The sequence below is a fragment of the Bombyx mori genome, chromosome 3 (genome assembly GCF_030269925.1).
Source record: "Bombyx mori chromosome 3, ASM3026992v2".
NCBI classification, from domain to species: domain Eukaryota; kingdom Metazoa; phylum Arthropoda; class Insecta; order Lepidoptera; family Bombycidae; genus Bombyx; species Bombyx mori.
Window position 1 is genome coordinate 2825094 of NC_085109.1, and position 23290 is coordinate 2848383.

Below are 23290 nucleotides of genomic sequence, written 5' to 3' on the forward strand. Positions count from 1 at the left end.
TTATAAATAACATTACTTAAAGCTATAAATCACTAACAGCTAATAATGTTACGAACGTAATTTCAAAACTCAAATACGATTTGAGTCTATTAGCAAAACTAGCCACGCATCCTATACTAATGGGAACCTTTACTTGATTGCACGCTAACTTAGATAAATAGATCGTGCTCTAGATAACGCGGCCATACTTGAGGTATGTTAACCTTTGGGACATTTTCATCGTAAAAGAGTATATTGTGCGTGAAACGGGTTTTGTTGAAAATTTCTTTCGCTTTTGTTTCAATTCTCCTCGAGCGGGTACTACGAAATTATAGTTTATTAATTATTTAATTGTCATCGGTGGCACAAGACAAGAACATTGTCACTATCGGTTACAAACACTTTTATGCAATAAATTTTAGACATACTTTACAGCACAATTACTTAAACATTATTTTATACAAACATAATTACCTAAAAATATTTGTTTATGAAATTTATCAGAACGTAATTTTGACCAAAAATATACGTGTTTTTTTGTGAATTAAGATAGTGGCGGTAGCCATTACAATACACAAGATATTTGACAAATGTCTAAATCTCACTAACGAAAATTTCAAAATAAGCTTACATATAAAAAAGCGGTGGAATATCTTCACACAAATAAAAAGCATTCAAAAGTATTCCCTTACATATTTAATAAATATCCCGAAAATACAGCATTTATTACACTCACTTTACGTTTTTAATATGTTTAAAATATAAACATAGAAACATTGGAATTTAAATGTACCTACTTGTAAATTAGAATATATATATTTTTTTTTACCGGACTAAATGTTTTGCATTCGAGTAGATCTTTACAGGCACTTTCGCCCGGACTTAACAACAACTTCGAAATGCGCAAAATTGCAGCCAAGAAAAATCAGCATGACACATAACGCTTAGTGTTATCCAACAAAACGTAGAAAACATATATAATATTTTAATTTAGTCGATATTAAAAGCTAGCTATCTTATATGAGTAATACATTCTTAGATACATATACATATATCGGTTCGATATATTCTGTTCAGACTGTCACAGAAGCACATTTCATTGACACGTGACATTATTTAACAATTTTTGACAAATATTTCGCTAGATTACAAAATCGTCAAAAGGCAATTACGAAACAAACAGAAACAATTACGAAGTACGAAAAGAATTTACTTTTGAAGTAAAAATAAATAAATTAAACCAAGTAATTAGTTTCAATCAAAACGGAGCCGAGGAGAACGGGCCGAGATAAGATTGCGAACGTGTAACAAGATTTTACGACGACCATCTCAATCAGAGCGCGAGAAGCAATTTGCCACAATTGAAAACAAATAAAGAACGTCGCCATTACGATTCACCACGCTTCCGAACAACGGCAATATTTAATCGGCACTGCTCAACGAGAAACGCAGCTGTGACAATAACTTACCATTTCTGGATATGACTCGCCGCAGCATGTGACCGAAACGTCTAGCCCCCATGCACATCCTCTGCTCCCGCATAACATGGTCCGCGCGATCACTATCGCTTGCTGTATCATCATCAGTGTCATCAACTGACACGAGAGATTCACGCTTCGTTTTGTCATCACTTAAACTTAAGGTAGGCTCACTGACACCAAGACTTTTCGACTCGGAAGCCCAACTGTCCAGTTTTTGGACATCGTTAAATAGATCATCTAGATTAGTCTCTAATAAACCTTTGGCACTGCATATCACTTTACTTTTGGTATCATCACGCGTGACGATCGCGTCGACGCTACTAGAAAGGCACTTTTCTCGTTGCACACTCTTTACATCGCCTCCATCCATCTCTCGATGTGTCACACTAATGTTATCACGGGTTTTCGTACGTTGCTTTATTCTTAGAGAATTCTGCGACGCTATTTTTAGTTTATCCATAGGTTTTACACTTTTCGCTGTGGACGAGGTCAAGTCTCTTGGCACTATTTGATTTGTGTGATGGGTCGCACGGAACACGTTCGAGAGAACCAACATTTTCAACGTTTTCAGCGCACTCACACTTGTCAAATACTCCATCACTGCATTCCTTTTTCATTTCAAGATTTTCGTGACGTCCGTCTGTATCAGAAATTCAAAAGGTGTTTTTGTGTTTGTAAAATATTCGCCGGGACCGAAATGCCTGTTGCGATACAATAATATACCTACGCTAATAATATATTTTTTTATGGAAAACTAAACATTATTCAAGCGTACAGAATATTCTGGACCGGGTCGGGGTTTAAGCGGTATTTCTCTCGGACGTTATCAACGCCGGACAACATGGCACGTCTGAATAAATAAAAATTCAACGGGGAAGTGATCCGCGTCGCTGAACCGGTTTTTTGCTCATAGTTCGTTTACAGCAACGTAAATAATGCATTAAAACTTTATAAAAGATTTTAAACTGGACGTGAGAGCTTCACTCTCGCCGGCGCGGCGTCGGGTTTCGCTTTATGAGATACGTTTTGGAATCGCATGTCACCTAGGAACAAAGCCACGTCTCGGGCGCGAACGTGTTAACATTTCAGCCACGTTTACGTTATCAACTAGAGCGGATTTGGCTCCTGTCCCGAATCATATTTAATCTGCTCTACGCAATTCTCATACCAGTATTCCGACCAAGCAACGAAAGTTAGAGAATAGATTACTAAATATTCATATATGTTCAATGAATGAATCAAGCAATGTAGTAATAAGCTGTTTGAATCAAAACATTAAATGACAGGTCTAATTGAATCCACTCTCTATAACGTAGTTTTCAAATTGTAATATACCTCAAAAGGATCATACGGATAGTTCCATCTTCAGAGAGTGTGAAATAACCTCGACTGAAATCGACTTAGCATAAACAGCTCTCTAGGGCGTGTGTGTCCGGCAGAGTTCACTCAACAAGCTCGTTATATGTAGGCTAGTTTCGGTATTACGGGGATCCAACACTTTAGTATAAATATTTTATAAATTCATTTTAATTTCAATTGGGTTGGCGATTCGTGTGATATAAACGCTTTCAGTGTCTTGGGAATTAAGTTTAAGTGAAGTAAAATTTTACATTTGCTTTTCAACATCAGAATAGATATGTCTGTGACAGCGGTAATAACAATTTTAAGGTCAAAGGACAAAGTATTGTTTTTGAAATTTAATAGCGTGGTATGGACATGTGATGCGTAGAGAGAAGATGCATGTGACTAGCAGATGTATGGAAATTGTAGCGCAAGGTAGAGGGGGTAGAGGTCGATCGATGAAGACATGGATAGAGTGTGTGAATAACGATATGAGAGAGAGAGAGGAGTGTTGAGTTGACGGCTGATAGAAGATAATGCAAGGTAGAAGGCGTAGAGGTCGACCGATGAAGACATGGGTATAGTATGTGAATAACGATATGAGAGAGAGAAAGGAATGAGTATTGAGCTGACGGCTGATAGAAGAGAATGGAAGAGAAAAATTAGCAATGCCGACCCCATCTAGTGGGATAAGGTGAAGAAAAAGAAGAAGAAGAATTCTAATAAGCATATCGTTAATGTGAAAACATTAAAACACTTTATGAAGACGCCAGTTTCGAACTATAACACTCTGAAAGATAGTTCGTTTTACACATCGTGTGGATAACAAAAGGCCAACCGCAGATATAGATACTGTTTCAGAGCTCGTGTTTTTTTTTTCATATTTCATCAGGAATCCACATATTTGTGCTGTAGTTACTGGTGTAGATATTTGGTGTAACGTTATGGTTCAACAATATTATTATTATAACGAACATGAACGTCCATAAACACACGTTTTGTAGTTTCACCACAACCGTAAAAGTATATTACGTGTTTATGAAGTGCAGAATAAATTTTTAAAAAGAAAAATTAAGAGCCCGTATGTAATATCAAATTTCCTGCTCCATTCCAGTCACGGGTTTTTATTCATTAACTAATGCATTTTATAGGATTTATAGGTTTATATATAATAATAGACATATATGTAGGTATCGGTTTTATAGTTTACATTGTTTTATCTTTACGTTATCTAACAGCCTTAACAAAAAGTCTATTTAAACCCTCTAATTTTTTTTTTTAACTGTTGACGTCGGCTTGGCTGTGCTCCTTGGATTACTGACATTCATGGCGACGGTAACCACTCACCATCAGGTGGGTCGCACCATTGCAATGCACTGTCAATAAAAAAAGTCTAGTTCCCATCAATTGAATAACCACGTGACTAGTTTCAAGCCCCAAGCTCCCGAACTAAGCGTGTTTCATTTTAATAAAGCAAGGAACTCGTAGTGGAACAACTGTTCACAACAATTACATTTCGTCACACAATTTTCCCTCACAAAAAATTATATAGCGTAGACTTCATTAAGTTTCGTTCAACTATAACTGTTGTAGTTAGTGTCAGTCACGCCATTAATCTACATTTAAGCTTCAACTTTTCAAATTGTATTTGGTTCTTCTAATCTTGTATCTACATTTAAATAGGCAAAGTCGAAGTAGTTTAGCACAATCATCTCGTCTTTCAACAGATTTTATTTTTTGATTTTTTATTATTATCAATCGATTAGCTTTACAGCTGTTAGAAATAAAAATCAAGCCCGCCAAATTATAATTTGCGTAATTACTGGTGGTAGGACCTCTTGTGAGTCCGCAGGGGTAGGTACCACCAAACCGCCTATTTCTGCCGTGAAGCAGGATTGCGTTTCGACTTGAAGGGTGGGGCAGCCGTTGTAACTATACTAAGACTTTAGAACTTATATCTCAAGTTGGGTGGCACATTTACGTTGTAGATGTCTATGGGCTCCAGTAAGCAATAAAAAAATGCAATAAAAATAATAATCAGATAGAGAATTATGATTTGGAAGTATCAATTATATCGTACAAATCGTTTTTGGGGCGGAAATATTTCCCTATCAACCAGCACTCGACATATTTGTGTACTCGTTTTCAGTGCAATTCCATGTAACTATAATACCGGTGACTACGTTTACACGGGAGACATTTTATAACGGCACCACGTACAGGTCATTCAGGTGCTGTTCAGCGGATTTCTTTTGCTCGACGGGTGATTTATTATGCTTAAGTGTAGCAACGTTACTAAGCGGATTTTTTTTAACGAATACTAACAACTTCTACGGCGACTTTGTAAACTGCCGGTCGTTGAAAATAATTTTGAACGGCTCAAAGAAGAAAAAAAAATACAAACTCTTTTTGCTATTAGCGCTTATAAGCATGAGTTGTGACTATTATTTTTATCCTGTATTTCAATAATCGTTGATGGGTTTTTTTATTGCTTTTGTAGGCAGACGAGCATACGGTATTGGTAAGTAGGTCGGCGTCGCTCAGGGACATCTGCAATGCCAGGGACACAGTCAAGCTACTGTCTACCCCTGAGAACTCTGCAAAAATCCTATGCGTTGTGTATTAATTCCTCATTGAATTATTATTTTTATTGCCTTTGTAGGCAGACGAGCATACGGCCCACCTGATGGTGTGTAGTTACCGTCGCCCATGGACTTCAGCAATGCCAGGGCCAGAGCCAAGCCGCTGCCTACCGTTAAAACGTATGCCGGGAAACTATTATGTAGTAGGTACATTAAGATTCAATTTGAACTAGTTAAAAGTAGTCGCGTGGGAATTTTTAAATACGTTTATCTGTGTTTTTTTTACGAGCTTCACCCAGCCTCTAAGTAGATCGATTTAGATTAGGCAAACGACTATTTTAATAAAAATCGTCTTAATGATCCTGTAGGCTAAGTTTTTATAATTGCTTATACGGACGAAAGAGCTTACGGTCCATCGGGCGTTATGTAGTTACTGCCGTACATGAGCGATTGTAGCCGTTCACCATCAGGTGGGCCATGTGCTTCGTCTACATACAAATATATAAAACAAAGATGTTAAGTGATTGCATAAACTCCCCCCTACCTGCCTATCCTGACCTATGTTTCTCGAGCGGGGATCAAACGTCGGCAGAGAGTGATCGATGGAGTTTAGTCAGTTACAGAATCACGTAGTCACAACAATGTGCTACCCACCAATCTTGATATGTGATGTAGAATCACTATAGGTACGTATAAGCTGTTCGAAATGGATTCAACTTTTGAAACTGGAAAGTAAGATTCCCTCGCATTTGAAATAAACAGAATGGTGGTACCATCTTTTTTTCCTAACTGTTCGCTGGTAGCCTAAGAGGCTATTCCAACTATGCCCAGAGGGGTAGGTGAGCTCACGGGCTCAACGTGAACGTGAACGCTTGGTATTTTTCCCTACCTATGCTGATAGCCTTGAAAGGCTATTGCAGCTTCGCCCTAACGTGTAGGTGAGCTCACGGGGCTTAAACCAGAGTGTTGCTAACACTGGCTCTAGCAAGAGCAGTGCTTCGTAGAATCTACCATCGGATCGGAATCGCGACCCGCTGAGAAAATCCGGCAAGAAACTCAGTGGGCTTGGTACCAACCCGTGTTGGTTCACAATAGCAACAAAAAAACAATGTCACTGAACTTTTCGTGTTTTCATTTAAAAGGATCACTCCATCTACGTAACAAACATACACACACACATCACCAATAAAATACGATACCATATTTGAGAGTTAAATTTACAGCCAACACACGCCAGACTACAAACTTACGTATACAGTGAAATCTACGTACGAAACTCTGCCAATACGTGCAAAAAGTATTATTTCGAACGCAAAATAAATTGTTTTTGTTCCATACAAGTTCACACACTTCTAAATACGATGTTAATCGTCTGTGCAATCAAGATAATATTTCCTCTTTGGATACAAAAAAAACTCTCAAGGTCCGTTGCAAGGTGAAGGTGTTATGTCATGCACCCTTAGGCTGTTTCTACACGTGGACAGTTTTTGTTTATGTTTCTTTTTTTATGGCATACGTAAAAAAGTTTTTATATTCCATTATATAGCCTTGTTATTAATAAAGTTGTCATTTATGGATAAAACTGAAAATCACTCGGCTTCCACTTATTGCTGCAGATCGAGAGAGTGTCACCCATCTTAACCCTTCATGGGGTATTACGATCTGAGTACGCAATAACTTCATGAGTTCGGATAGTAATTATATAGTATAATAAAATTGTTCGACTAATAATTTTTTTTTTCGATCTGTCAAGTTGAAGTTCTTTTTTCGTCTAATTCAGCTTTTCTCAAAGTGGGTGATAATGCCCCCTTGTGGGCGCTGCAGGCTTAAAGGGCGGTAAGATATCCAGAAAAAAAATGGGGGCATTTGTGTTGATTTGTAATTTCATCTAGGAGGACGGAGGAGCGCTAAAAAATAATTTATTCTCAAAGTGGGCAGTAGACAAAATAAGTTTAGAAGCCCCTGGTCTAATTCAATCGACCGACGATCATGCCCACAGTTAAGTCAGCCTTTAGCTGAGTGCATAGCCGAAATTTATTGTTCTGTTTCATCTCAAGTTAACGGTTATTATCGCCAAGACAAACGACATAAGCAATGGCATTAATAATTCACGATTTGTAGCGTGAATTATACGCGTCGTGCACACTCAAAACAAGCCCGGCGCACCGGGCTGTTTGTACACGGGACACATAAATCGTAGCTTTATTCGTTGTGTATCGATTCGATGTCGATTTCCCCAAAGAAGTGTATGATATACGACGTGCCAAATATTGTATGTGGATTTTAAAGCGGGTACTTGCAGATTTCTGCTCGGGATTTCAGTGTAGATATTTTTTTTATCACATTACATGAGCAGGCGGCTTTGTTTGTGTTAATAGGTTTCCGGAGTCGTAAATTCGAAGTCTGAACTATCTTATATAGTGACATAGTAGACATAGAGTTTACACTAGTGATCAAACTAGCACTAGTGATAACTATACTGAGATCTTAGAACTGATATCTGAAGGTGTGTGGCGCATTTACGTTGTAGATGTCTATGGGTTCCAGTAACCATTTAACGCCAGGTGGGCTGTGAGATCATCCACACATAACAGCAATAAAAAAAAAATGCTTGAACGCTCACAACGGAAATGGGTAGAATGGGGGTACCACCGGACTGATTGTAGGAAACATTTGGGAAGAAGAAGTTAATTAGATAAAGAACATTACTTCTAAGGCTAATAATAATAGGAATTAATACCATCTGATAGTGAGATAGGCCGCTATCACTGTAAGATTCTCAAACTTTGTGGAAAAGTAAAATTTTATGAAATTCGATACACACATCAAACGTTAAGAACCATTATACTAAGCGAAGTAAATTGGTTCTAAATCAACAGAATTCCTCAATTGCGGCCAATTATATTTCCCAGTAAAGGTGCCGTCACACTTGAGGCGAACGAACACTTTATTTTTAAGCAATGATACAATAAAGCGATATTTTCTTTTTTTCTTTTTAGTATTTTTTTTCTGTTTGTGACTTCCAAGCGAATAAATCTTTGTTTTGTAAATAATTTTGATTCGAAGCGTTCCCGGATTATGAAAATATATACAGCCGTTTGAAGCTCATCAGCTCTTTTCCTGGTTGGGGTGTGAATTTTTGTTTTAGGACGAAAATAATTTTCATAACAAGAAGAATCAAATTGAATATCCGACGCGGCCTTTTAAAGAACTCTCTCTGAATAATTGGACCAAAGGCTTTAAAGGTATCCTGACGTAGCACCCCCTGTTTTTTTTCTTTCATCAATGTCCGTATTAGGTATTTAGAATCATAATGTAACATAAAGATCGCTTGGCCAACCAATATCGTGACGATGTAGGCATTAACCTGGTTGTATCCGTGGCATTGCTGATGTCCATGGGTGACGATAACCACTCACCATGATGTGGGCAATATAGGCGTCATGCTACAATGGCAATAAAAATCTGACAATTAGTATTCCCAAATTAATTTGCCTATCGTGAATATAAATTGAAGAGCGTATTCCTAAAAGAGACCAATGAAATACTGTATGAACTACAATCATTAGTTGAAATGACTAGCCGCCCACTGAATGGAAAACTTTCACGCAAGTACTGACAAGTTTTAACTCAATAGAACCAACGATGCGTGAGGATACAAGACATAACTATAATATTACACACTCAATATTCCAAAAGGGTATCTTTTATAGAGAATAGAAATGAAGTTACATATTACGGTCCATCAAGACCATTATTTACATTTGTCGAAAGGGACTATGTTAATCCACACAATGCATCGACAACAGCGGATCATTTGGAATCGCTTAATGACGTGAGCGGAAAGTGATAATAAAACGTTTTAATGTTAGCCAACTATCCCGAATCTAGGGCATGGACTGAAAGAGGAGACATCAAATGTTTTAGTATCGCTGGAAATGTTTTCATTTGCGTATTTTTTTACTCAAGCTTCATTATGGACATTAATGTTAGTTAAAATAGTTTATGGATGACCTAAATAAACAGTTTCATTTGTAATTGTGTTTATTTAGTTAGTTACACTGTCTTATCATTTATAATTCTCAACAATGAGAGGTACTGTTTTAGTTTCAAAGTTACGTAGCTAGAGCCATTAATTTCCACCCACAAGCAAAGAGCTGGGCCTCTTTTATTACGTGCCATTTCTTGTGACCCTGATCTACATACAAAATTCAGTCATATAACTATTATTAGTGGAGACATCGTGGGCTTTTAATACAAAGGCAACTAGCCAACTTGTCATATCCTTATTAAGTACGACAACACGTAAAAACGCGGTCCATCAACTTTCGCGGGGATATTACTTGCAACTCGGTCACGATTTACTACTGTTGCCGCTTCCGAAACTGGTCCATCAACTTTTACAATGTTATGCCCGAATGACATAGAGATTAGGGCAAAAATATATCGTTGATGACATAATCGACCGATTATTTACCTTACGTCTTTGAATCAAAGGAAAACGATTCTTGAAGCTAAATGGGCGAAAAGTGAACTCTACACCAAAACACTGCATCAAACAGTAAATAAATAGATTCTTCCAGTACAATATTGCCCTAATAGAACAGCTCGACGGCTATTAAATATGAGCATTGCAACACTAAGTGATATAATATAAGTGACGTCACCATTCATTAGCGTGAGACGAATGAACGTTCAAGGAACTTTCATGGCTTTAATTATTATGTTCCCGAGATATATGTTTGGACGACGATTCTAGAAAACTCAGTCGCATCATTTTTAAATTATCCAATCTTACAATTGACACTGCCTTTTTTCTTTTCAAGTAATGTTATTACAATAGTTGATGTTATCAACCAAATAATTAACGGGTATTTTTTTTGTGTGGAAGTTACGGCATTTTTAGCACCAAGATTTAAAGTGCCTGCTAACAAGAGAATATGGCGTTCTCAAACTAAGCCATTCAGTGTTTATTAAGACTTGCGACCAACCGAATTCAAGATATAACCCAAAAGATTCTTCTAGAATATATCCACCAAATTTACAACAAAAAATCAGCACGTTCCATAACCAATTTGAATAAATGTGGCAAGTTCATTTTTATTATTGTTCAATGCGAAACGTAGCACATAATTGACCCCTTTATTAACCCACATTATTCGAACAATTTCGTCTTCAAGGCTACTGATTAATTTGTACGTCAGGTATAGATTCTGCTACGTTATCGAACTCTTGTTAGAAACTCTAAGTCAATTATCCTTGTTATGAAAAAAGGCCAGAGCAACATGAGGTCTAATAAACAAAAGGACTGCTATACGTGTATGTACACGGGACTATTCCTCGGTCAAAATCTTGGAGCAAGGACGAATTTTTCTATGTAAATATTACATTGGTGGATGCTTAGGGCGGATGCATTGGAACGAACGAAATACTACGTGACAGAAGAGATAAATTTCCGTTGTTATCATGATCTATTTTGAAGGATGAAATAGCCCTTATTTTAACAGCAATTAATATACGGGCACAATGTCTCAAAATGGCCGGTATTCATATTGTACTATCACCAATCCCGGTAACCAATTAAAGATATTATAGACCAGGTTTACATTTGCTTTTACGGACTGTATGGTTACCGTTGCTCAAAATATTACCAAACCCTGTCCTTATCTGTCTGGTTTGCAACACCCTGTTTTTTTATACGAGTAATAACGTCACGACTAGGGTCTCACGTAAATGTTAACGTGAATTTAGCTGTTTTACTTTGAGACAGGACTCAAAACAACGGGTACCTAACCTCTAGAAACTTCGAGGCCGCTAACAGCACCTTAGCATCAGTAATACATATCGAAGGTGATAATATTTACTTAGAACCACAGGCCACGCTCAAACCATACCTTAATAACTTTCTACTCGCAGCAGTCTAGACCTAAAAGCTTGTTAACGTATTTCGTCTCTTTCCCGCGAACTGGTAATCGTGCGTGCGTGAAAGTAACGGCGCATAACACACGGTCTGTGATGCGGAACCGGCGTACTCCTTATTGAGTATTTTCGGCCTTGAAGTGAAAGCTGCTTATTGCGAAATTTATTTTAAATTTATAACGTAATCTCTGAATTAATATTTTATAATGTATGTTATTTCATTAGATTATAAATAAATACAATTTCAGAAGCATGATATATACATCAACATAAAGATTACATTTTTAATTGTTGGTACAAATTTTAGACTATGGGTTGGTCAAAAATACGAATCATACATACGAATTCCCATAGAAGCGATTCTGGTACCAACAAAAAAAACCTAAAATATATGCGACAATCGTGATAATTATTTGGTTTTTGTTTTAATTTAATATCGATATCGCTATTTCGTATGAACAACGGAAGTTAACCGGTTTCAATTGGTATTATCGAACGCGGTCAAAATGTATGCTGTATTTAGTGTGTGTTTAAAAAAAACTTTGTTATGCGATTAATATACTGGTAACCAATACTTATAATTGCATATTATGTTCGAATCTATATATTAATACGTGAAGCAAAAACTTTGTATCCCTTTTTACGGAATTCGCACGGACGGAGGAGTATGAAATTTTTCACACTTATAGAGAATATAGAGAAGAAGTGCACAATGCTAATATTTTTTTAAAAATAATGCATAAAAAATACATGAAATCAATAAAGAAAACATTATACACACACTACATACCATGTATTTGACGCACACACGCATGCATACTATTTGTTGTCAAACTTTTGTTCTTGACGTTTGTGGTCAAATTGAGAATAGATTAAATATTGTTGTCTTTATTCATATTTTTTTATAGTGTAGCCTTGGCGAAATTTGTGATTATAGAACTATGAAATACGATCATAATAGTGTACAAACTTATAATTCCAATTAATTATAGTCGAATTTCGATTACTGCGGGACCTCTAGTAGAAACAAAACGTTTTCACACATGAGGCTTGTGTTTATTGACATATTGACGAAGGGGCGGTGCTTCTGAAGTCCAACAACGCCAATCGCTCATTGGCACCGGTGTGGCTAGACAAATGCGATAAATCTAGTAAACATATTGCAATCATTCGTCAATTTAGTTTGTAAATCATAACAATTGCTTTATCATATTTGAGTTTACTTATTAGGCGTATGCGGTGTCGCCGTGACTTTTTGCTAATTATTCTACAAGGTCAAAATTATACTTTAATAAAACTTCTTATATCCACCATCGGAACGTGTGTTTAGTTTGGTTTGTTCATCTCATCAGAGCCGTGTCTGTTTTCTTTCGAGATAACATACACACGGACATGCTTTGTTTGTCTCCGAACGCATCGGAGATTATACAGAAACACAAAGCCCGACGGCCGCGCCGTAATAATAACATTCACGAACTTGCAGCGCGTATGTGTGTTCGCAATGAACTGAAACACGTGCACAATGGGTCTCTGTTATCGCTCGTTTAACAACACCCGGTGCGCTGTTGGAAATGTCGAAACATACACCTCCGAACCGCAATCTGGGTCACTATCGGAAAACATAGGCGAACGGCCGGCGAATTCGGACAAAAACAAGAAAAACAATTAACCCGTTAACCGATTGAACAAACGCAAAACCACCTTTACGAAAACACGAGCAGCGGAGACGAGGTCATCGTTTCCATTCTATCCGCCGAGCACTGGATGCAACGGAACGAAGCCGGCCGCGGTAGCGCGATTTCGAAATGCGAAATTGTCAACGGCGATGGTCGCGCGCATCGTATCGGCTCGGATCGCGCCGATCTACCGTGGGCGCAGCAGACGCGTGCGCGGGCCGGTTCCCACGAAGCCACTGGTTGCCGGTCGCAGCGAGAGCTCTCCGCGCCCGACCGACTCAATTAGCCATCGCGACCTCCGAAGCAGCCGTCGATTGTAACGATAATACGAAACGCAGCGAACAATGAACCGAGATGAGATGAAGCCTAAACATTTGAATGGCTTAACACGTTGCCTCCGCGTAACAATTCACGTGTCTTCCTCAATGTTAAGCGCGAAACTTGTTTACTTTGATACGAATAAAACTAATTTATACTATTTCGTGTAAAACTTGTTGCTAAGTAACGTGGTAATTTTTTTTTCGACTTTCGGTATTTGAATGCGTTGCTGAGCACAGCATCATGAATTTCAATGGACGTTTTGGCACTTTTGTAGGTAGCGGCTTGGCTCTGCCCCAGGCCTTGCTGACGTCTATGAGCTACTGTGACCACTCACCATCAGGTGGGCCGTATGCTCGTCTGCATACAATAGCAATAAAAAAAAAAAAAAAAAAAAACTCTCGCTTGTGGGTATGTATCTAAATTAAGAAATAAATTACCCAGCGAAAACAGTATATTTACTTAGAATCCTTATTTAGATAACTCATAGCGACAAATATTTCATAGCCAGTAAATATTATTTTGCGTAAAGCAAAAGGTTCTTGACAGATAACCGATCATGCATTTGTAAAATAACATTGGTCGAAATTTTTATCATAGATCTTTCGTATTTCAACTGTAAAGTTATGGTAATATATAAGTTAACAGTAAATTATTTGAAACGTTGGAAATAATACATATGAAGACAATAAAAAAGTTCGAGATTAAGCCCAAAAAGTAGTCGTCATAAATTGTGCTTACGTCTAGGAAAACCCGTAGAAAATACTATAATAAAAAATGGCTGTAGCCAAACAGAAAATCATCGTAGTAAGGCAACAGGAATTACTACCAACCTATTTCAGCCGTGAAGCAGTAATGCATTTCGGTTTGAAGGGTGAGGCAGCCGTTGTAACTATACTGAGACCTTAGAACTTATATCTCAAGGTAGGTGGCGCGCGCATTTACATTGTAGATGTCTATGGGCTCTAGTAACCACTTAACATAAGGTGGGCTGTAACCTCGTCCACCCATCCAAGCAATAAATAAATAAATAAATTATGGACAGGGGTCTTGCAGTGGTAGAAAAGAAATCATAGGAAATATAACTGTACATTTCCATAAGTCAATAATATTCACGATTGGGTACTAGGGTTCTGTCTTGAAAATGCATTTGCATTGCAATGACTGTTCTTGTTGTTTTAAATTTCATTTGAACTTCGACTTGTGTCAAGACAAAATTTGAGCTGCTTTACATGATAGCCTTAGTACCACTCGCAACGACGGGTCTTTTTCCGAAAGACCGAAATTGCTGACTGTAATGAAAATAATCCATTTAAAAGCAAATTTTAACGACTCGAGGTTCTTACGAAAGAAAAAAGAATAATTTCTTTGTTATGAAAACGAAGTCTGGGCTTCAAATTATGTGTCGTGAACGCGAAACAATGGCTCCTATGATTGATCCAATTACGCCCACAATTCTTCTTATTTCGAGATGTACGTAATCAACTCCATACGCCTCATAAAGGAGTTTTCTTACATTGTAAAAGTAACATCTGATTGATTGTCATTTTTGAAATGTCGTTATTTTGTTTAACAATGGTAATAAATTGTTAACGCTTTTGTCATTGGGTCATTATCGGCATTTTCGCGTCAAAATAATCTTTGCGTAATACTTATGTATATATTTTGATATAATTGATGTTTTCAGAGATTCTTTCATTATATTTCCTTAAAAAGAGTGCTCTATTTATTTTTTACGCAATAGATAATGCGCAGTACCCACTGCGTCCGTTCCGTCTTTGTTTCTGTCGTCTCCCACGCTTGAGGACCAATTGGTGACAAACAATTTTTTTTTATTGCCCTTTTAGACAGACGAGCAAACGGCCCACTTGATGGTGAGTGGCTACCGTCGCCCATGGACTTCAGCAAAGCCATGGACAGAGCCAAGCCGCTGCCTACCGTTAAGTACTCTCCACAAGCCTCGTTTGAAGAAGGATATGTCATAGCGCTCGGGAAACACCGTGGTGTGGAGCTCATTCCAAAGCCGGATGATACGTGGCAAAAAACATCTCTGGAAACGCACTGTGGATGAACGCAGTGGCTCCAGGTAGTATGGATATATACAGTATGGATAAACACACGTTTCTCGCCTAAAGTGTGTTAACAGTTCTAGCAGTAAGTATCTGTGAACACTCGACGTTGGAATTTTCATTATAACTAACAGAAAAAAGATACAACTTAAATAGGCAATGCTAAGCTCGCGACATGGTTGAGCGCACTGAGTGAAAACGTCCACACTTCGGGGGTCCATCGACTCGGATAACACCCCTCCCACGAAACCAAACATAGGCCAACTATTAGCATTTATTTAAGTTAGGCCATTTTAATTATAAAGTAACATAAAGATGACGAAAATAATGTACTATAAGCTAAAAAATCACATACTCCCCCCAGTACTCCAATAGAGAAGCAAGGCTATACCGCAAGATGCGTCCAAGTGCTGAGGGGAAAACGCTAACGACCTATCATTTTTATCCACCCTAATGCCGCAGTCCTCGACGTGCTTGAAGCTTTTACCTTAACTCGGGTGATGTACCGTTAACGACGTACAATTTTTAGCTACTCTAATGTAACACAGTCCTCGACACTGACTCAGGTAGGGTTTTCATGTTTGCTTCACGATTCCACGGCGACAAAGTTTTAATTGGATGCCTAGATTTCAGTGATAATGTATTGATTTGGCGTTAGTTGTAATCGCCATTATCGATTAGGATTTATTTGAAAGTGTTCTGTATTCTACGTGTCAACTCCTTTTACTTTTTTGCTTTTATTCATCGAGGGGTTTGAAAAAAGTAATCTGCCCTTTTCCGCAGGCGACCTGATGGATTTTGACTTTTTCAATGGCGGCATTAGTCAGGCCATTTGATACATCTATTGAGTAGATACGAATAAAAAAAAAGGAATTCGCCATTTCGCGGTCATCTTGAATTTCCAGTTATACTGAATATATTTATTATAAATAATCGTATTATCATGAATATTAAGGACGCTTATTAAAAATTCAGATCGATCGGTCATTAGTATTGAGGTAGAATTTCAATTACTACGATTTGATCCACAGGACTCAGACAATACAAATTACATAACAGCTGTCTCAATGGGGGTGCACAAGAGTTGTAATTTTGTGTACTTTTTTTTCGTGCTAGTGACAGCTCTCAAATTTGACAGCTGTCACCGATGATTGTTTATGTTATTAAAAATGGAGCTCAACACAAAATGAAAAACAATTTATCATTGTGAAAACCAATTACAAAAGTGAGAAGAGTCGGCTGAGAACCCTAGCAGCTTCGTAAAATTCGATAGAGGAACACGATAACGGAGTTCCTATGATCTTAACTGGACGATATGGATCTTGACACAATGTAGCTTCAGCAGGACAGTGTCACCGGCTAAACTGCGCTTGAAATAATTAATGTGTTTATTGCAGCGATTGTTAAATTAAATCATTCACAAAATGTCAACTTATCACAAAAATTAAAAAAAGGAAATGATCTAAAACCAGGGCCATTGCTATATATACTTAATCGGAACATGTCTACTTTACAATGTAATAAAAATATCACACGCATTGAACAAGAAATACACCTTTTTTTTCACATAGTGAACTATTAAAATCGCTTAAAAAATCGAATACCGACTTCATAGGTTTCGTTTGGCAAAGCCGTACGTAACCTTCTTTTTAAAACAAAATTTGAAAAAAAAAACCGAAATTTTGTTTTAATCAATATCGTGTATCGAACGCAAAACCTCATGTTATTATGACTGTACATAAATTTCCTCCGTAAATACAATCTTAAACAAAAGAAAACAAACGAGATCATACTACAGATCCGACTTTGCATTTGGCGAGGGAAGGAAACTATTAATTTAATATGACGGTACACGAAAGTCGGGTGGATGAGGGCGGCACGAAATTACATCGAGACGCATTAATTAACACTGAAATTCGTGTCGCCATCTTGTCTTGCTTCTCAGAATTGAACTTTAGCAGTATCACAACTCAGCTAACAATTTCATAGCCTCATTGTAGCGTTTGATGAAAATTCTTATAACATTATAATGTAATGAGGACTACAATCGTATTTTTATCGCTATCGAAAGCATTCGTTTCCTATCCATTCGGTAGTAAGCGGTTACCGTTGCTGTCAAGACGCTGCTTATTGAAGATGCAACGGAAATTATATCCAAGGCATAACAAAATTTATGAGAACCCATGTTCTATGTTATGATTAATTCAAATGAATTCCATTCTTAAATACAGTTGGTCTAATCTTGTGTAAGGCAATCCTTTCACACATAAAACGACCAAGATCATCAGCTTATGACGATTGTATCAGAGAACGAACGCGTGCAAAACACACATAAATACGAGTTGACATTTCTATGAATAATGCTACGGTAATATAACTCGGGTGTTCGGGATGAATAACTACACATTCAGGGCACGTATGGAGGCGTCTCCGTGCTACGTTTCTATCAGAATTTATGCCTATAAGGAAATGTTCAACAAAAACATTGGAGGCTGTTACCGTCTTAAGATGAGATGAAGAAGGGACCGCGACTATATGAGGCTCGAATCAGATAAAATGATATTTCATTTCCTTAATAAAACGAATTGGAAAACATTCGTCTTAATTTTTCCGATACATTTGGTATAAACAAAAAAACGTGAGAATATACAGGAAATCGATGAACGGAAGCTATGCATGTAACTAATCAAATTAAAAGCCAATTTAACGTGTGCATTGTAATTGACGTAACGATCAATGAACAAACGTTTTTTATAAATTTATGAATACTAGCGACTTAAATGCCGTATATTGACGGCAATATCAATTAACGCGCAAGCGGGCGGGAGGTATTAAATAAATGGCCTTTACAAACAAACGGAGTACCATTCGGGCGGAGCCACCTATTCAATTAACAGAATAGGATTCTGTATAGTCGTTTGTTCATAAAGTTAATTAAAATATCCCTAATTGCGCGGAGACAGCGAAGATTCGAAGGGTACAAGTGTACCACGGTGGGCGCCAACATCGTCCCGCAGTGTTTGTACTTTATTAGTCTAAGTTACCCGGTCTTTGTTTGCATACAAGTTTGGGATGTTTCCGTTTTATTTGCACACGGTTCCGAGTGTACGCTGAGTTGAGGTTTGTGCACATTCGTTTGTTTAGAACGAGCTAAATCGACGGTTAGGTTGAGAATTTGATTACGAGATGTTTCGTATATATTTTGTATTTATTTCGTACGATTTTTTTTTCTACTTCTCATACTTCTAATCTGTTTTCATATTTATCTAAATTTGAATAGCAGGTGGTGAAAATTTAGACAATAATTAAAATCACTGTAATCGTTCAAACCGGTGGTGCATTGTTCTTTATGTCTGTCTAGCACGAGGGATTCGTCAATTTTTTGCTGATTGCATGTTTGGGATGGAAGTGAAATACATGCGCTATTTCTTTCGGTGCACTTTGACGACAGCAAACGACTTTACTGGTAGGACCTCTTTTGAGTCCGTGCGGGTAGGTACCACCACCCCACCTATTTCTGCCGTGATGCAGTAATGCGTTTCAGTTTGAAGGGTAGGGGCAGCCGCTGTAACTATACTTGAGACCTTAGAACTTATATCTCAAGGTGGGTGGCGCATTTACGTTGTAGATGTCTATGGGCTCCACTAACCGCTTAACACCAGGTGGACTATGGGCTCGTCCACACATCTAAGCAATAAATTAAAAAATAAAAAAGCACACAAGACTTGCCTCAACAAATATGCGGGTCGAATACTTAAATTTCACGCAAAACAAAAACCTATGCTTAAAGCAATTTTTATACACTAAAATTGTTATGAGACAAGAAAGAAAAAAATTACAATATATACAAAGCCTTACTTACAAACAAATCTTGAGTAGATCTCATTCTGCTATATTTGCAGACGACTTTCAACAAACCAAGATGTTAGTTTATTTCCGCCAATTTGCTTCCAATTTGTAAAAATGCAATATAATACATAATGATTTTTCTCCATTTAACATACAATAATGAACGAGCGAAGTTACAGTTTCAAACACCTACTGGCTACATAGCAATTTTTATTAACTTTTTTTTGCTGTAGTCTCTTGCTGTAGATCCTTGTGTTGAAGTGGCTATCATCGGCTATTGTGCTGTTTCGTCACTAATATAAACAGAATAATGGAGGTGATGTGTAAGAAATCATAAATCACAAGAAATTTTGCTTTCATTCATATTTTCAAACTTGTTTCAAATCAGAAAAATTTAAATGTTTGATTGGATAAACCGTATTCTTAAAATTGCTTATTTCTATGCCATTCTTTGTGGTAGGATAGACCGGAACACAAAGGAATAAAAATGAAACTTGCAATTACCGGGTACACATTTAAAAACTTCCGCCTAATGAATTAGCCACGCGTCCAACAAAACATCACATATCATTGAATGGACGTAGCTAATTATTTCGTAAATAAAATCTGTCCAAAGACACAATTGAAACTCCACTAAAGCAACATCGAAGAACCGAACAATAGCGGATAAAGAAACAAAGCCAACACAGAAACATTACCCAGAGAGTATCCCGAACGGACGTGACTGGCCGCCTACTGATCACGGACAACAGATATAGAGAGAAAAAAAAAATCAGAAATATCCGTCGTCGAAACGCCAATCTGAATATGGAAATGGCCGCAACCGGATTCGCAATGCGGGCAGATAAGGATTTTATGGCAAAAGTACGCCCGGCCGGGTAAACATACAGAATGTGCAGAATGGAACCGATAAGTGAACAATATATGAGGTGTACCCGGTACTATTGGCCAAAGAATAATATTGTGCAGATGCGCGGAATCAAGCCCAAGCTATAAGGAAAACATGTTTCAACGCGGTTTAACGAATTGCTTTTGAGGAAACTTTGGTAAACCGTATTCTACACATTTAATCTTTCGTTTCTTTTACAGTTTTCTCCCGAGTCACGTGACCCTTTTCACTAACGGTATTATGACGTCACCGTTCTTGAACTTCGTGCTCGTGGCGAAAACACATAATAGCCGATTCAATTCATTACGACAAAGGTTCCTCTAATTTCACCACAAAGACACTTAAGAATAAATTATGTATTTGACACGAAAATATTCATTTATGCAAATGCCGCCGCACGAAGAGCAAATTTCAAATTTACCGAGAGACGAATGGAAGAAATTTCCCTTTTCACAATTTGTTATGATAATGATTTCTGAAAATATTATTTCGGCAAACATGAAATCGACCGTTGTTTGTTTATTATTGGTCTGGCCAGCCAAGTTCACGGTGCTCTTAATGTTTAAAGTCTACCAGAATCTACACATTAGATACAGTGAATTCCGCCTCTCTCCTTAAGCCACGAGATCAGTCACATCGTTGAAATCACCCCAGTCCACTGAGTTTCTCCTCCACTGTATATTATCAGTGGGTCGCGATTCCAATCCGGTGGTAGATTCTGGGAAGCAATGCTCTTGGCTAAGGCTAGTGTTAGCAAATTCTCTTAGGTTGAGCCCGTGAGCTCACCTATCCATCCGCAATAAGCAGGAATAGCTCTTTAGGCTACTAGTGAACAGGTAGAAAATAAAAATAGCACTGCATAACCACGTCATTACGGATCCTCCCAATCCATTATCGGTACTTTTAGGTACCTCAAACACCGGTCACCGTCCTCACCGAACCGGTCGCTTGCGACGAAGGGTTCGACGAAGTAAATTGACCCATACACAGCCCACTGAGTTTCTCGCCGGATCTTCTCAGTGGGTCGCGTTTCCGATCCGGTGGTAGATTCAGCGAAGCACTGTTCTTGCTAGAGTCAGCGTTAGCAACACTTTCGGTTTGAGCGCCGTTAGCTCACCTACTAGCTCGGTGAATCTAGAATAACCCCTCGAGGTTATTAGAATAGGTAGACAAAAAAAACTGCTTAACGACACTATTTTAGAACAACGGCAATTTTATTTTAGATATTTGAGGGTTGTTCATTTGTAATTTTAATTTTACAACTACCTTCTGACTATATCTGCAAGCAACCATTTGTTAACAGAGCTTATTCTATTATAATAATCCAATCAGATTTATCGCATTGCTTTTCAATTGTTACTTAGTTTCGATTGGGTAGTGAGCTCGTTACATGCAAAACATCCGCTTTATTCATAAATACATTATTATTGTCAGTGCCAGTTTTAGATCTCTTTACAAATTTGACGCTAGAAGATCCTTCATTATGTATTATATAGAAGAGTCGTAAGCATCTCAATGGTAAGCAGCGGCTTGGCTCTGTCCCTGGCATTGCTGACGTCCATGAGCGACGGCGACCACCTACCATCAGGTGGGCCGTATGCTCGTCTGCCTACAAAGGCAATAAAAAAAATCTCAAATGGCTACTATACTTCCTACACCCACAGTATTAGTCCATTCACTGTTTTCGCTTAACTACGTACTTTCTGCTGCTCGTTTCCCCCTTTTTCTCTATTTGGTAGCTTTGATGCTAATTGAGGCGTTCAGCGGTCACGGATGCGTATCAATCGAACGTTCTGGGCTGAGTGCAAGGCGTGCAGGATTATTCCAGCCCATGCAACAGAGACTTCGGTCTAAAGCCGACATACATGGCGATATTCACGATGTGGTAACTAGTTACACTTTTTTTTAATTGCCTAGTTGGGTGGCCGAGCTCACAGCCCACCTGGTGTTAAGTGGTTACTGGAGCCCATAGATAGACATCTACAACGTAAATGCGCCATCCACCTTGAAATATAAGTTCTAAGGTATCGGTATAGTTACAACGGCTGCCCTAGCCTTCAAACCGAAACGCATTACTGCTTCACGGCCGAAATAGGCAGGGTGCTGGTACCTACCCGTGCGGACTCACAAGTGGTCCTACCACCAGTAATTACGCAAATTATAATTTTGCGGGTTTGATTTTTATTACACGATGTTATTCCTTCACCGTGGAAGTCGATTAAGTGCGTATTTCATTAGAAAATTTGGTACCCGCCTGCGGAATTCGAACACCGTTGCATCGCTAGATACGAATGCACCTGACGTCTTATATCCTTTAGGCCACGACTTCCTCCGGTAGCTACGGCATGGTAGTATCGTGGGCCTACACGGTTGTTTTTTTATTTTCTTATTGCTTAGGTGGGTGGACGAGCTCAGTGTTAAGCGGTTACTGTCAGACAACGTTGATACCACTACCTACCTTGAGATATAAGTTCTAAGGTCTCAGCATAGTTATAGTGCCGACGTCCGGCCTATTTCTGAGCGCGAAGCGTTAACCTTTGAAGGTTAGAACAGATGTCATATAGTTGATAGTTGAGACTTCGAACTCATGTTAAAGGGGAGTGGTGGCCGCCTTAACGTTGAAATCCTCTCATCTCCAGTAATGAGTTAATCCCGGGAGTTCAAATCAGTTATTATTATAAATATTATGTATGTATTGGCTTCATTTAATTTTAAGAATTTGGTGATTAGTACTGCCCTCTATTGAGCAACTACCTTAACCATTTAGAAACAATATGGCAAGCTCAAATAAATTTGTTATATTATTAAATATTACTATTACGACAGTTTTTAACCGAACATAAGTATTATAAACAAAAATTTTAATTGCTTACTGTGTTCTTTAAGCCAAAGATATCCTACTAACTGATTTAATCATTTGTATTATATTACTAACGCCATCTTCCGACTCTGATACACATTAATTACTGGAGATTCGAAATAGACATTGCTTTGTTAATTCGAGGATACACGTACATACTTATAGTTCAACTAGCGACCCGCTCTCGCTTCGCTTCGCTTCGGAAACTGTAATTTATTATTGATTTCTCCACTATTCAATGGATGTTACTACACATATGAACCTTCCTCTTCAATCACTCTATATATTAAAAAAAACTGTATCAAAATCCGTTGCGTATTTTTAAAG

The 23290-nt window shown here is 38.0% G+C and overlaps 1 protein-coding gene across 1 annotated transcript in view; it reads right to left on the reverse strand.

The window, feature by feature from the left end:
• The window catches only part of Apkc (atypical protein kinase C), a gene marked incomplete at its 5' end in the record, with an annotated part of 203402 nt that overhangs the window by 176142 nt on the left and 3970 nt on the right, over positions 1-23290 (reverse strand).